Consider the following 14,495-nt stretch of genomic DNA (forward strand, 5'->3'; position numbering starts at 1 on the left):
ATAAATAGTAAGGCATGTGTAGATGGATGGATGGATGATAGATAGATAGATAGATAGATAGATAGATAGATAGATAGATAGATAGATATTTGAATGCTTAAAACACTCAGCAGAAATCAACTGGTAAAGCCCATTAAGGCAGGCAGCTGGAGTTCCTGGTAGAGTCCTAGCAAAAGCAGTGTCCCTTCTGGTGAGTCTTCTAAATAAAAGAACAAATAGTAACATATATAGATGACATCATCAAATCAGACATTCACACTATCCAGCAAAACCAGACTAGAGAAACTGAGGCTATCAGTTGGAGTTTTCATTTGAGGTCCCTGTCCATGGATGGCATTCCCGTGCTGGACCTCTGGCTCGCCTTACATGGTGGGACAAACAATGAACAGTAGTAACATCTGTTGGAGATGCTTGGCCTTCTAGCTAGCTAGCTCCAAGGGAAAGGTTTTACTCCTGGGTGGTTTGGGGATTCTCTTCTCTCTTCTGTCACAGGATTATGGGGCAGCCTACCTTCAGATAAGTGGCCTAGAAAGGAAACATTTCTGGTTTTTGTTTTTTTGGGGGGTTGGGGGGATGGTTCTTACCACGTAGCTCTAGCTAGCCTTGGAACTCACAGAATCTGCCTACTTCTGCCTTTGTAGTGCTGGGAGTCAAAGTGTGTGCCACTATGCCCAGTTTGGAGGACACTTAAAAATAATTTGATTCTGAATTTCATATTATGCACCCAAATCCCACTCATCTTCCTGTCCTTTTGTATCTGCCCTCTGCCCTTGTAACCTCCATCCCCCCAAAAAAATTTTAATTAAAAAAAATTTTAAAAACTCAAATCTCTCCATAGAAACTGCAATATGTCACAAAGTGTCACACAGCATATCCTTTTGTACACACATCTTTAGTTGCAAATGTTCATTGTAATGTGTCTGGTCGGAGGTCTCTTGCTTTTGCTATATTATCAATATAGGATCCTCACCAGGACGCTTCTCCGTATCATGTTGTCACCCTATGTCATGGAGATCCTGTAGCTTTAGATCCTGCAGGACTGGACCCTTCATGTGCTCCAAAAGTTCTTAGATGGGGTAGATGTTGGTGTGGGTGAACTCAAAGCCCTGGATCTGGACCTGGGTGATAACTGAGTTGGTCAGCCTGCCAGCTCTCTCACCCACAGCACCAGGGCCAGCTCTCCAGCACTGCCCCAGCTAGCTTACCCAAATGCCACAGTCAGCAAGGGGCAGAGTCACTCTCCTGCTCTTGTGCCCTCAGGGCAGCTCACCATTCTCCCACCAACAGGGTCAGTTCTACATGGCGCCTAGATGAGGTGCAGAGATGGGGGAGGTGGTGGGGAGTGCAGGATGGCTGGGCTGCTCTCTCTGTTGCAGCTGGTGAGGGACAGGGCCAGCTCTCCAGCCTGCCAAGGTAGTGGGAGCGGGCATCTCTCCCACACCCATACCACCTAATGGCAGATAATGGGTGAGATGAACTTTCCCAATACCATAAGCAGTGAGAGGCAGGAACTGCTCTACACAGCCCTAGGACCTCAACATGATCCCAGGAAGTGGCCTGACTGGGGATGTCTGTCTGGCCTTTGGTGGTAATATGAGCCACGGAGATCAATACAGAGCCCTGTATCTGCATGGCCGTGGACCAGACATGGCTCCCAACTGGCAGCACAGGCCAGGACTTTACCATGGCCTTAGGGTGGCCACTCACATTGGGCTATCCATCTTCACCTCTCATCTTGGAGATGAAATTTTAAGACAAATATGCCTGTAAATGAAGGGTGGGGCAAATCAGCTTCCAGTGGCATCTACTCGGTGACTTTAAACAACACATGATAACTTATAACTACATAGCAAATGGCCACTCCATTCTTCCATTTTTCCAGGCGCAAATCTCCAGATCCTTAACTCACCACTTTCTCTCCCATCAAATATGTCCTCTACCTATAAAGTCTACCCAGGAGCCCACAATTTCACCACTTCCATGGTAGCACATCAATCCTTGTTCCCATCATCTTTCTTGTGAAGTACTGCAGGGGCCTTAACACTGAGACATACTGCGTGCTCTATTCTCCGAGTCACTGGCAGTGCCTCTGCTGAAAAACACAACCCCACACACACCCTTACCACGATAGCCGCAGAAGCAAAAGCAGGAAGAGCAACAGCAAATATCTCAGGGGTGTGCACTTGTCACTTGTGCTCATCCATTGACCAAAGAGCATTTGACTAAATCTTAAGTCCAAAGGGCTTGCCTGTTTGCAGGCACAGCAAAGTATTCTGTATGCAAAATAAGACAGTAGGTTAGGGAGTCATGGGGACCAACGTATCCTACTGTAATCTACTCTCAGTTATAATTACATCCTCTTCACATGAGAAATACATTAACTCTTGATCCTAACCCACTAAAAGCTCCATCAAATCTTTGAAGTCTCGGAACTCATGATCTCTATCAGGTCCAGATCTATCTTTTCCTGATGTAGAAACCTTTGAATTCAAATGGCAAATAACAGTCACAATGATGAAATCCCACTGAGTAATCAGGTCTCTATGTAGGTAACAGGTGGAAGGTTTCATGAACAAATGCCTGATCTGTCCTCTGCCTGGATCTCATGTTTTCCTCAGACATTTGCAAAGGGCAGTGGACTTTCTCAACCTGCTTCCTGTCTGGAGGAAGTTGAGGGCCCAGGGGACTATTAACTCTTATGGGATTAACCTATTTTTAAATGCCTTCTGAAATTTATTATTTTTTATTTTGTATGTATGAGTGTTTTGCCTGCATGTATATAAGTGTACCATGTGCGTGCCTAATGTCTCTAAAGGTCAGAGGGGACAGCAGATGTCCTAGAACTTTACAGATGGTTGTGAGCTGCCAGATAAGTGCTAGGAATGGAACCTGTGTCCTCTTCAAGAGCAGCAAGTTTCTTAGCTGTTGTGACATTGCTCCAGCACTGGTGGTAATACCTGTTGCTAATAAAGTTACTGTTAAAATTAGTGAAGTTCCTATATATTTATATCTATATCTATATGTATATTCTATGCATATCAATAGTCAACTCTGTGTGCTAAAATCTAGAACATCTTTTTTTTTTCTTCCAAGATTTACAAGAATAAAACCAAATTTGGATAGAGCCCTTGACTGTAATATCTAATCTCTCTGCTTCTGCTCTGTCTTAGAATTCTTTAAAAGAAAAGAATAACCTTCACACACATCACACACACACACACACACACACACACACACGATTTAATTATCGAGACTCAGAACAGTATGCTATCAGTAAGCAGGAGAATCGGGAAGTCCAGTCATGTAATTCAGTCTGAATCTGAAGGCTCATGAGAGCCAGATGCTAAAAGTTTAATTCTCCATCCAAGGCCAAAAGCCTGAAAAGGGAAAAGTGCCTGTGGTATAAGTCTTGGAGTTCAAGAGGTCTGAACCCAAGAGCTATTATATCTTAAAGCCAAAGGAAGATGGCTACCCAGCTCCAAAAAATAAAAAAAAAATTAATTAATTAATTAAATTAAAAAAAGACACTCATTATTTTCATTCTGTTAAAACACCCTGGTGAGGGGAAACCTACCTTCTTTAGTATACTGACTTAAATGTATAGTTATAGGAGACCTGAGTTTAGTTCCTAGCACCTGCGTCAAGCAGTTCACAACCAGCTAGCAGTAGCAACAAGGGATCTCATGACCTCTTTTGACCTTTGCAGCCACTTGTACTCATGTACACATTCCCACACAAAGACTGACATATCTAAGTGTAATTTAAAAATAAACTTTCAATTTTTCAAGAATGCAGAAAGAGCTGAGTAGTGATCATGTGTATGTGTGTATGCACAAACACACACACACACACACACACACTCTTGGATGTGCATGTGATCTTGACTGTGGCTGAGGTGCAACAAGCTGTTTCCACTACCTTGACTTTCTGCTATGATGGATTGGAACCTGGGACTGGGAATCAAAATAAGCCCTCTCTTCCCTAAGTAGCAGAAATAAAAGAAAGACACCTGCTACGTAACAGGAAAGTTTCTTCTAACTCCAACAATACTTGGAGTCAGAAGAAAATGAAAAGCTATGTAAAAGAGAGAAACTTACACTATTTAGAAACACACTGTGGTGGTTTGAAAGAAAATGGCCTCCACAGTCTCAGAGAGAGGCATTATGTGAAAGGATTAGAGCATGTGCCCTTGTTGGAGGAAATGTGTCTGTCACTGGGAGTGGGCTTTGGGGTCTCAGAAGCCCAAACCAGGCCCAGCATCACTCTCTGTCCCTGCTGCCACCTGATCTGGACGTGGAACTCTCCGCTACCTCTTCAGCACCACACGTACCGCCATGCTTCCCACCATGATGACAGTGGACTTAAGCCTCTGAATCTGTAAGCCAAACATAATTAAATGGTTTATTAGAGTTGCCATGGTCATGGTGTCTCTTCACCACAATAGAACCCAAGGTAACACACACACACACACATGCATGCATATACACACACGCATACACACACACACACACACACACACACACACATACACACATGCAAGTGTGTTCTGTAGAAAGTTCAATGTTTGTCAACATGAATTTTTCAATAAATATTACTGTCAGTGTATCAAACAAAAGGAGTTTCCATTATGGTCACAGATCAATCCTCTCTTATTAATAAAACCACGAACACCCATGGAGACTCTTGTGCTTTTGTAGTGTTCTATAGAGTTTCTTCAGTCAGTGTGTCTCTGACTCAGAAACGAACCAGGATACGTTCTAAATTGTTTCTATCATTCTGCTTCTGTTCATATTATAGCATGCACTTTTTGTCTTAAAGAAAACTGGAGCAAGGCAGTGGTGGCGCACGCCTTTAATTCCCACACTTGGGAGGCAGAGGCAGGCAGATTTCTGAGTTCGAGGCCAGCCTGGTCTACAGAGTGAGTTCCAGGACAGCCAGGGCTAAACAGAGAAACCCTGTCCTGAGAAACCAAAAATTAAAAATTTAAAAATTAAGAAAAAATGGTATAAGGATCTTCTGCTTCTCTAGGTCATTTTCTATTAAATCAATGATTTTTTTTCTCCATGAAGTTATTCTCTTGTTTTGGAGGAGAGTGTGAACTGTGCTTGGTTGCTTAGATGGATGGTTTGTTGATTAATCATTAGATTTCCAAAATCCCAAATAGTGATGCTATAGAATGAATTACACCCAACCCCCACTGATCCAGTGAAACCCTAATGGCCTGGGTCATAGTATTTGGACGTGAAATCTTGGGAAATAATTAGAGTTAAGGAGTCCGTGAGGGCAAGGGCCTTCTCTTCTCCTTTGTTCCACTTGATGCCAGGTTCCAGACTAAGAGCTACGTACACTTCTTTATTAGCCATATTGGATGTCCTAGAAATAGAAAACGAACTATCTTATCTTAGGAGATATCAATGTCTGGAGACATTTTTCTGTTTAAACAGTTCAGGGCAGGGAGGAAGAGGATTTTAAATATCTGTAGCTAGATGTACCAACAGAACAAAAAAATTATCCAGGACAAAAGTCTTTAGCATAAAGGTAGAAAACTCCTGAATTATTAAAAATGTCATGTAATTCCAAGGGAGAACAAGATTTAGGATAAAACTGACTGAGCAGGGAGTAAGGATTAAAACATACCATCTCTGTTTGCTTAACGATTGTGTCAAAAACATACTGCAATAAAGCTAAAAATCCTTGGACTTTGACTTATAGGTGCCAATCTCTTTATTTGAATCATTTTCAGTAACTTATAACAGACTGAAAACTCAGGTTCTGTTAAGTCTTAGGCAAAGGAACAGAAAGGAAAGCTGAAGAAGGGAAAGGGAAAGGGGAAGAGAGGGACTATCAGCTGGACACGGCAGCTGCATCTGCATGTGCAGAGAAACGCAGCCAGCTGCAGCCGATGTAGAGCTACCGATTGGGAGACACTAGACTGGTGGAGAGACATTAAGTCAGGACTTCTCCTCAAAGGAACATAGGTAAGACATACATTCACAAAATGAGCACAGAGAAAAGAGGCAGAGTCGAGGGAGACAAAAAAAAAAAAAAAAAAAAAAAAAAAAAAAAAAACCCAAGCCATACAAAAACATTTGATGCAATCACATTAAAATCCAGCTTTCATGAATTAAACACACACACACACACACACAAGCAAGGTAGAAACAACAGAATGAGAAGAGATATTTTCAATTCAAACTGCATAAACTTAACAAAGAGCTTGTGTACAAAATTCAGACTCGGTATAAAGACTCCATGGGAAGAGTGAATACTAAACTGGGGATACTGATTGTGGTAGGAGAGCAGCAAGAGAGAGCAGGAGGGGGGCAGACCATAGAGATACACACACACACACACACACACACAACACACACACACACACACACACACACAATGTTTTGTTTTTCTTTTTTAAAGATTTGTTATTTTTAATTTTGGGTATGCATGGGTGAGGGGTATGTGACTTTGAGTGTAGGTATGTGCTTACGTGGGCTGGAGTCATCAGATCCTGAATCATCAGAGGTTGTGAGCAACCCAAAGCGAGAGCTGCGAACCTAACTGACCTTTAGCAAAAGCAGGACTGGCTCTTACAGACTGAGCTACCTCTCTAGCCTCTGTTTTATTGCTTTAAGATAGATAGATAGATAGATAGATAGATAGATAGATAGATAGATAGATAGATAGAAAGATAGATAGATAGATAGATGATAGATGCATGGATGGATGGAGAGAGAGAGAGAGAGAGAGAGAGAGAGAGAGAGAGAGAGAGAGAGAGATCGTGAGAAGCCTGGTTGGTACTGTGGCAAACCCCTGCAGTCGAGGCAGGCAAATTATGTATTAGACGACAGCCCGATTAACTAAAATAGCGTTGGGAGTCAATGAAGCCAGATAGGGAGAACATGAATTGTTCTAATTTCCATTCTTATCTGTATACTTCACATATGTTTTAGGGAGAAAAAAGCTAAGAATTCTTACAAGTCAATAAGAAGAAAAAATAGAAAACTGGGCAAAACACAAGCACAGAAAAAGAAGACCTAAATCTAGTGCGCTTATGGTAAAATGATGTTAAGGCTCCCTAACAAAGAAAATTATCAATCCAAGCCAGTGGGGAGTGCCGCTAATCCAGAACTGAGGAGGCTCAGACTGGATGATTAGAAGTTCAAAGTCATCCTTGGCAGTATAGTGGGGTCAAGGCCAGCCTCTGATAAGTGAAACTCCATCTTGAGGTTCTCAGTGGTCAGGAGAACTTCCTGCACTTGGAAAGGATCCAGATTTGGCTCCAAGTACCCATATGTTAGTGCACAACCATCTATAACTCCAGTTTGAGGGCTTCTGATGGTCTGTTCTGGCTTCTGTGGACATCAGGTATAAACATGGTAGCTATACATGCAGGAAAACAAGTCATAAGCATAAAAACAAACTGCTTTATTTTGGTTTGCTTTGATTTTTCTCCCCAACCCTTTTATTGGATATTTTCTTTATTTACATTTCAAATGTTATCCCCTTTCCAGGTCTCCCCTCTGGAAACCCCCATCCCATCTCCTCTCCCCCTGCCTCTATGAAGGCGCTCCCCCACCTACTCACCCATTCCTTCCCGCCCTAGCATTCCCCTACACTGGGGCATTGAACCCCCTCAGGCCCTGCTTCTCCCACTGATGTCTAGCAAGGCCATCCTCTGCCACATACACAACCAGAGCCATGGGTCCCTCCATGTGTACTCTGGTTGGTGGTCCAGTCCCCAGGAGCTCTGGAGTGTCCGGCTGGTTGACACTGTTGCACCCCACATGGGACTGCAAACCCCCTCAGCTCCTTCAGTCCTTTCTCCAACTCCTCCATTGCGGATCCCGCTCTCAGTCCAATGGTTGGCTGTGAGCATCTGCCTTTGTATTTGTCAGGCTCTGAGCCTCTCATACAGTCACCAAACCCAGACACTATTGCGGATGCCGAGAAGTGCTTGCTGATGGGAACTTAAAATGGCTTTGGTTTTACAAGACAGGGATTCCCTGTGTATCCGTTGGCTGTCCTGAAACTAACTCTAGAGAGCAGGCTGGCTGCAAACTCAGAGATCTGACTGCCTCTGCCTCCTGGGTGCTGGGATTAAAGACATACAACAAACTTTTAAAAAGAAACTCATTGTCAAAAAGAAGGAGATGTGGTCACAACTCCTTGTAGTATACTTGATAAACTGTGCTTCCAAGGAAGATGGAAAGGCGGATAGGGGAAAGTGTTATTAGATGTTTCATGTTCGGTCTGCAAATTTTCTTAAATTTTCCATAAATGGGTGTCATGAACCAGAATGCACTTATCCTGCTCTTGGGAATGAGAATTGGGACACTTTAATAACATTTATGGCAAGCATCCTATGGGTGATTTAAGAACGCCAACTACAACCAGATGCAGCCGGAAGAGGTATGTCACTGGGAACAGGCTTTGAAGTTTCAAAACGTCATGGCATTCCTGGTTAGCTCTCTCTACCTCACACTTGTGGATCAAGATGTAAGCTCTCAGTTACTGCTCCAAAACTATGCCTGCCTTCCTGCTGGCATTCTCCCCACCATGATGGTTACGGATTCTAACCCCCTGGAACTGTGAGATTCCCCAAACTAAGTTGCCTTGGCCAGCATTTTGTCATAGCAACAGAAAAGTGACCTAGACAAACTCTCTTTTTTCTTTCACTTTTTAAAAACTGTGCGTGCCTGTGCATGTGCGTGTCTGTGTGCCTGCCTAGCTCACACTAGTGAGTGGAGGTCAAAGGACAACCTGCTGGAATAGTTTTCTCCTCACACAATAAGGGGTTCCAGAGATTGAACTCAAATCATCAGACTTGGTACTTACTGAGACACCTCTCCTGCCCAAAAGATAAATTTAGAAGCAAAATGATTAGTTGGGGTTCCACATGGATTTGACTTGTCATCAAATTACCCAGATTGTGAGACCCCATTTCCCTATGTGAGTACAATTGTCACTGACACCTCTCTCTCTCTCTCTCTCTCTCTCTCTCTCTCTCGGATGTGGGGTAGGGTGAGGTGAGGGAGGGATTAGTTGAGAATTGACTTTGCCTGTTGGAAAGTAAAAACACACAAAATCCTGAGTATTCAAAATGGTGGACTCTATCAGTCAGCAAGCCATCCTCTCGGCCCCAAGGCCTCTATGACCGGCTCTATGAGGCAGGGACTGTTCTTTGCACATCACAAGTCTCCTTTGCCAGCTGGATCTCTTTTAGGCTGTGGCAAAAGAGGCCCCCAGGAGGAAAGTACACCTCCCGTCTGCTTCCTGCTTGCTCCCTATGCCTGACAATGTCACCAACTGTCTTCCTGTCTTCCTGCCCCCAGAGCAGTAGCTCAGTCCAGAAGCACATACACCCCAATTTCAGCACTCAAGTCACCCACCAGTATGCTAAGAAGTCCGAGTTTCAGCTGCAGGAGGAAAGTTTTAGTAATTCCAACTTTTCTTTGCTCTTTTAGACCAAGAGCTACCAGGTAGCTGCCTCTAGCAGTGTCTGTCTCTGTAACAGCTATTGTCTCTATAGCTTGTGCACCCAACTAATAATAACATTAAATTCCATAAAGTAAAGTGGTTTCTGAGTCCCAATAAGACTGCGGCTAATTTAAATAAGAGTCAAAATACCCGACTTTTATTTTCTCAGAAACATGTTGATTAACATAGAAAATTAAGCATGTGCATCTAATTCTTTGTCCTTCAGAAATGCCATTATTTTAAGCTAAGCCTGGTTAGGGCAGCAGAGAGTGAACAATGCTGAGACTGTGGAAGCTGGAAACCACATTAATCTAGCAGAGCAGAGATACCTGAATCCTAAACCATCAGTGAGAGAGTCAGAGAAACAGTTTGTACCAAGATTCACAAAAGATAAAGGACTAGTAGGTATCAGTTACCAGAGCAAGAAATGAAAGGTGGGGGATACGAAGGGGACAAACATTTTTTAAAAAGTCAATCAACACTGTTAGAAAGTCAGTTATGTCCCTCACTTCCTTTTCCTGTGTCCATGCCTTTCCCTAACAGATAGCTAAGGTTTATAGTCCCAAGTGTAGCATGATCTCTGAACTGGGAGATGTAGAGTTTATAAGGATGGAAATGCCAAGCCCAGGGACTTAGTTAGGGTCTCATTGCTGTAAAGAGACACCATGACCAGGGCAGCTCTTATAAAGGAAAACATTTCACTGGGGGCTGGCGTGCAGTTCAGAGACTTGGTCCTTTGTCATCACAGTGGGAAGCATGGCAGCATGCAGGCAGACATGGTGTGGAGAGGTAGCTGAGAGTTCTACATCTGGATTGGCAGGCATCAGGAAGAGAGAGTGACGCTGGATCTGGCTTGGCCTATACCCTGTGACACAGGTCCTCCAACAAGGCCACACCTACTTCCAACAAGGACTCGTGTCCTAATCTTTTCAAATAATGCCGCTCCCTATGAGCCTACAAGGGCCATCTTCATTCTAGCCACCAAACCCAGAATATTACATCATGAGTAGAGAGGCTTCCCAACTCTTTTCTTCCCCAGAGGAAAAAACTGTCCCTGGAGCTGGAGAGATGGATGGCACAGGGGTAGACAAGCAATCATTTACTCTTCTTGTAGAGGGCCAGTGTTTGGTTCCCAACATCCATATTAGGTGACTCGCAACCACCTGTAATTCCAGCTCCAGGGGATGCAATTCCCTTTCCTAGATACCACAGGTACCAATAGATACACACACACACACAAACACACACACACACACACACACAAGTAAAAAATCCATATTACAAGGTGCTTTCCTGAAAAACTGACCTAAGACTAAGTGATATTAGGAGATCTCGGCAAACACATCATCAAATCAGTTAGGAATTCATGTGATCAAGACCATCATCCAGGTGGCTTTCTGGTTTTACACTGGTCAATAAAATAACTACTAAGCAACCAAGGACTGTAAGGTATGTTTGGGTAGATGTGTGGTGGTGGAGGGGTGTTGTCGAATTTACAATCCAAGGGTGGGGAGGGGTGTTGTCGCATTTACAATCCAAGGGTGGGGGAGGGGTTGTTGTTTTGATGTTGTTGTTCCTCCTCCTCTTCTTCTTTCCTCTTTTTTCTTCTTTTTCCTTTTCTTCTTTCTTATTCTTGTTTTCACCTCTTATGCCGTGAACTGGGGATCCTGCAGCTCAGGCTCTTTCTCCATGGTCTTCACACAGCTTCTATGACCGGGCAGCTGGCACCTTTCTTGAACCAAAGTAGCCTCTGCCTTTGCTTCTCTCCTTTGCTGACACCATTCCTGAACACCTTCCCAGTGAGCTCTCAGTGCACAGGCCAATCACCTTGAAAGAAGCGTCCTCAGAGGACCATGTGACCACAGAAGTGTCTCATTAGACTGGGTAACCCAAGACCCTACTTCCAACAGAGAGGACAGAGAAAGAGGAAGAAGTAGGGGAGAAATGGGAAGAAAGAAGGGAGAGGAAAAAAGAAAATAGAGGAGAAAATTTTGTAAAAAAAAAAAAAAAAATTAAAAGGATGGGAGCTGAAAGTTGGTTTAATGGCCAAAGTTTAATGGCCTGCTACTCTTCCAGGAAATCCTAATTCAGGTGGCTCATCACCACCTGTAACTCCAACTGCAGGGGGATCCAATGCTTCTGGCCTCTGTGGGCACCTGCACTCAAGAGCACAACACACACACACACTCACACTCACACACACACACACACACACACACTTACTACAAACAAATCATTAAGTTTTTAACAATAACAAAGAAAATTTTTAAAAAAGAACAGAGAATCAGAAGGGGATAATTTTTGAGGGTCTGGGGAAATGGCTCAGGGGTAAAGGCATTTGCCACCAAACCTGACAACCTGAGTTCTGTCCCTGTAATCCATATAGTGGAAGAAGAACTGACTCTCAAGTGTTGTTCTTTGATCTCCACACGTATGTCATGGAATGTATGTGCCATATTTAACACACATACGAAGAGAAGTATAGTTTTTAAATTACTATTTTAAAATTATGAATAATTCAAGAAATAGTTGCAGAACTGAAATATTCTATAAATTATCTAGAATGGTAGATAAAAGCAGATCCACTTCAAGGAGCATGCTATGAATTAGTGAGATCTGATTCACACCACACATACCACACACACACACACACCACACCACACACCACACACCACATACACACCACACACATACCATACACACATACACATACCACACACACCACACACACACACACACACACACACACACACACAAAGGTTAAGAACGCTGAAGAACTGCCAACTTCTTGCTAGTGCACTGGGAACTCCTTCATAGTTCTGCGGGGAATTATCTCAAGCCAAGAATCCTGTTCCCCACCAAACCACCACAATCACGAGAGCAAAACAGACATTTTCAAAAATGCAAAGTGTGTCTAATATTTTCTATTTTCTCTTCCAAACCTTCATCCTGCTTCAGTGGCCCTGAAAAAGTGAGCTGTTCTAATGGCATCCTTGGAGAGCAGGGGACAGCAAGGTGATGCTGGTTATTCATCTTGGCTGCCACTCTGGTTTCCATGGATTCCTGCATCCTCCACCGAAGGCCACAGCTCTAGCCAAGCATCCTCTCCTGCAGCTACTTTCCCTAGGTCTTAGTCACTTCTTCCCCTCCATCCTTTAAGCTCAGTCTGCACCACGTGTCCATCCCTTTGTTTTCTCTGGAGTATCAGGTTACTGTGACACTAACTCTGCAAAGCTATGGTATATTTCTATAATCTCCAGCTCCAGGTCCATGAGAGCTTGCTTGAGTCAGGGTGAGCTCAGCTAGACATCATTACTTCAAGCTTTAGCTCCTAGAACAACAGGGCTTCACATTGTCCACAATGTGTGGTTACAGCTACTCTCTTCCAATGTCGTTCATCTTTCTAAGCAGCCATTTTTTCTCCAATGGCTGTTTGCATCAGAGGCTCAAAAGCACAAGTATAGATGTTCCTTCACTTAAAATAGGTTATGTCCAATAGGTCCATCAAAGCTGAAAATACCATAAACAGAAAGACCCGGATGACCCTAGTCTAGTGAACATAATAGTTGAATCTTAAATGTACTTAGAACATTCTTATTAGTCTAAAGTTGCTCAAAATCATTAGCATAAAACCTGCAATACAATCAAAGTTTAGGTATCTCACACAACTTAGTGAATTGTTACTATCATAAAGAAATTAAAACGCAGACAAGTGGTAATGGTGCATACTTTTACTCCCAGCTCTCTGGAAGTAGAGGCAGAAGGATCTCTGTAAGGTCTAGGTCAGGCTGGTCTAAAGAGCTAGTTCCAGGACATAGGCTACATAGAGAAACCCTGTCTATGAATAAATTAATTAATTAATTAATTAATTAATGCAGGCAACCTAGTACACTGCAGTGATTCAGCCGCTGATCACCCTACCAGCATGTGACCAGCCAGGAGCTGCAGCAGTCTGCAGTGTGTATCATATCACAGACAGCTAGCCTGGGGAAACAGGAATTTCTGCTGAATCTTGTCTCTTTCATACCATCATATGCAGCTGAAACTTTATAAGCCAAACCATCATAAAGCAGGGACTACATTAGCGTACTTTCTCACTGCTGTTACCAACTTACTCGATGGAAGGGTTGTTTGGGCTCACAGTTTCAGACTCCAGTGTTTCAGAGCAGAGAAAGCGTGGGAGTGTGTATCACAGGTCACTCATTTCATGACAGACCAGGCAACAGAGCAGTCAGAATCGGGTATTTGTCTGTAATCTTCAGAGGCCTGCCCCTGCTAACCTACCTCCCCAGCTTGGCCCCTCCTCCTTAGGGTTCCACAGCCTCCCAAAGAAGGACCACAGCTGAGAAACAAGGATTCAAACAGGAGCCAGTGTGAGACATTCTGTCTTCAAATTTGGACAGGAACTGTTTGCCTATAGCATCTCTTAGGCGTAAAATGAAAAACGGTGTGACCTCACTTCCCACCCCTTACCATTAGCCGCAACACGTCCTATGGCCCATCTGATGTGAACACAGAAGAACATGCACACAGATAGAGCTGAAGAACTAAAGTCCATTTCCCTGCGGCATGAGACAGATGGCTCAACAGTTACGAGAGCTTGCTGTTCTTCTCGAGGACTGGTTTGGTTCCCAGTATCTACATCAGGTAGCTTACAATCATCTGTAACCTCAGCTACAAGGGATCCAATGCCATCTCCTGGCCTCCACTCGCACTCTCTCACACATGTACATACCAGGGCATGTACATACATACATACATACATACATATATACATATATACATACAATGCCGTCTCCTGGCCTCCACAGGTACTCTCTCACACATGTATATACCAGGGCATGTACATACATACATACATACATACATAATACATATATACATACATATATGCATACATACACACATACATACATACACACATATACATACATACATACAATGCCATCTCCTGGCCTCCACAGGTACTCTCTTACACATGTACATACCCATGCACATGCATACATACATACATACATACA

Source organism: Apodemus sylvaticus, chromosome 7, assembly GCF_947179515.1.
Source record: "Apodemus sylvaticus chromosome 7, mApoSyl1.1, whole genome shotgun sequence".
Lineage (NCBI taxonomy): Eukaryota > Metazoa > Chordata > Mammalia > Rodentia > Muridae > Apodemus > Apodemus sylvaticus.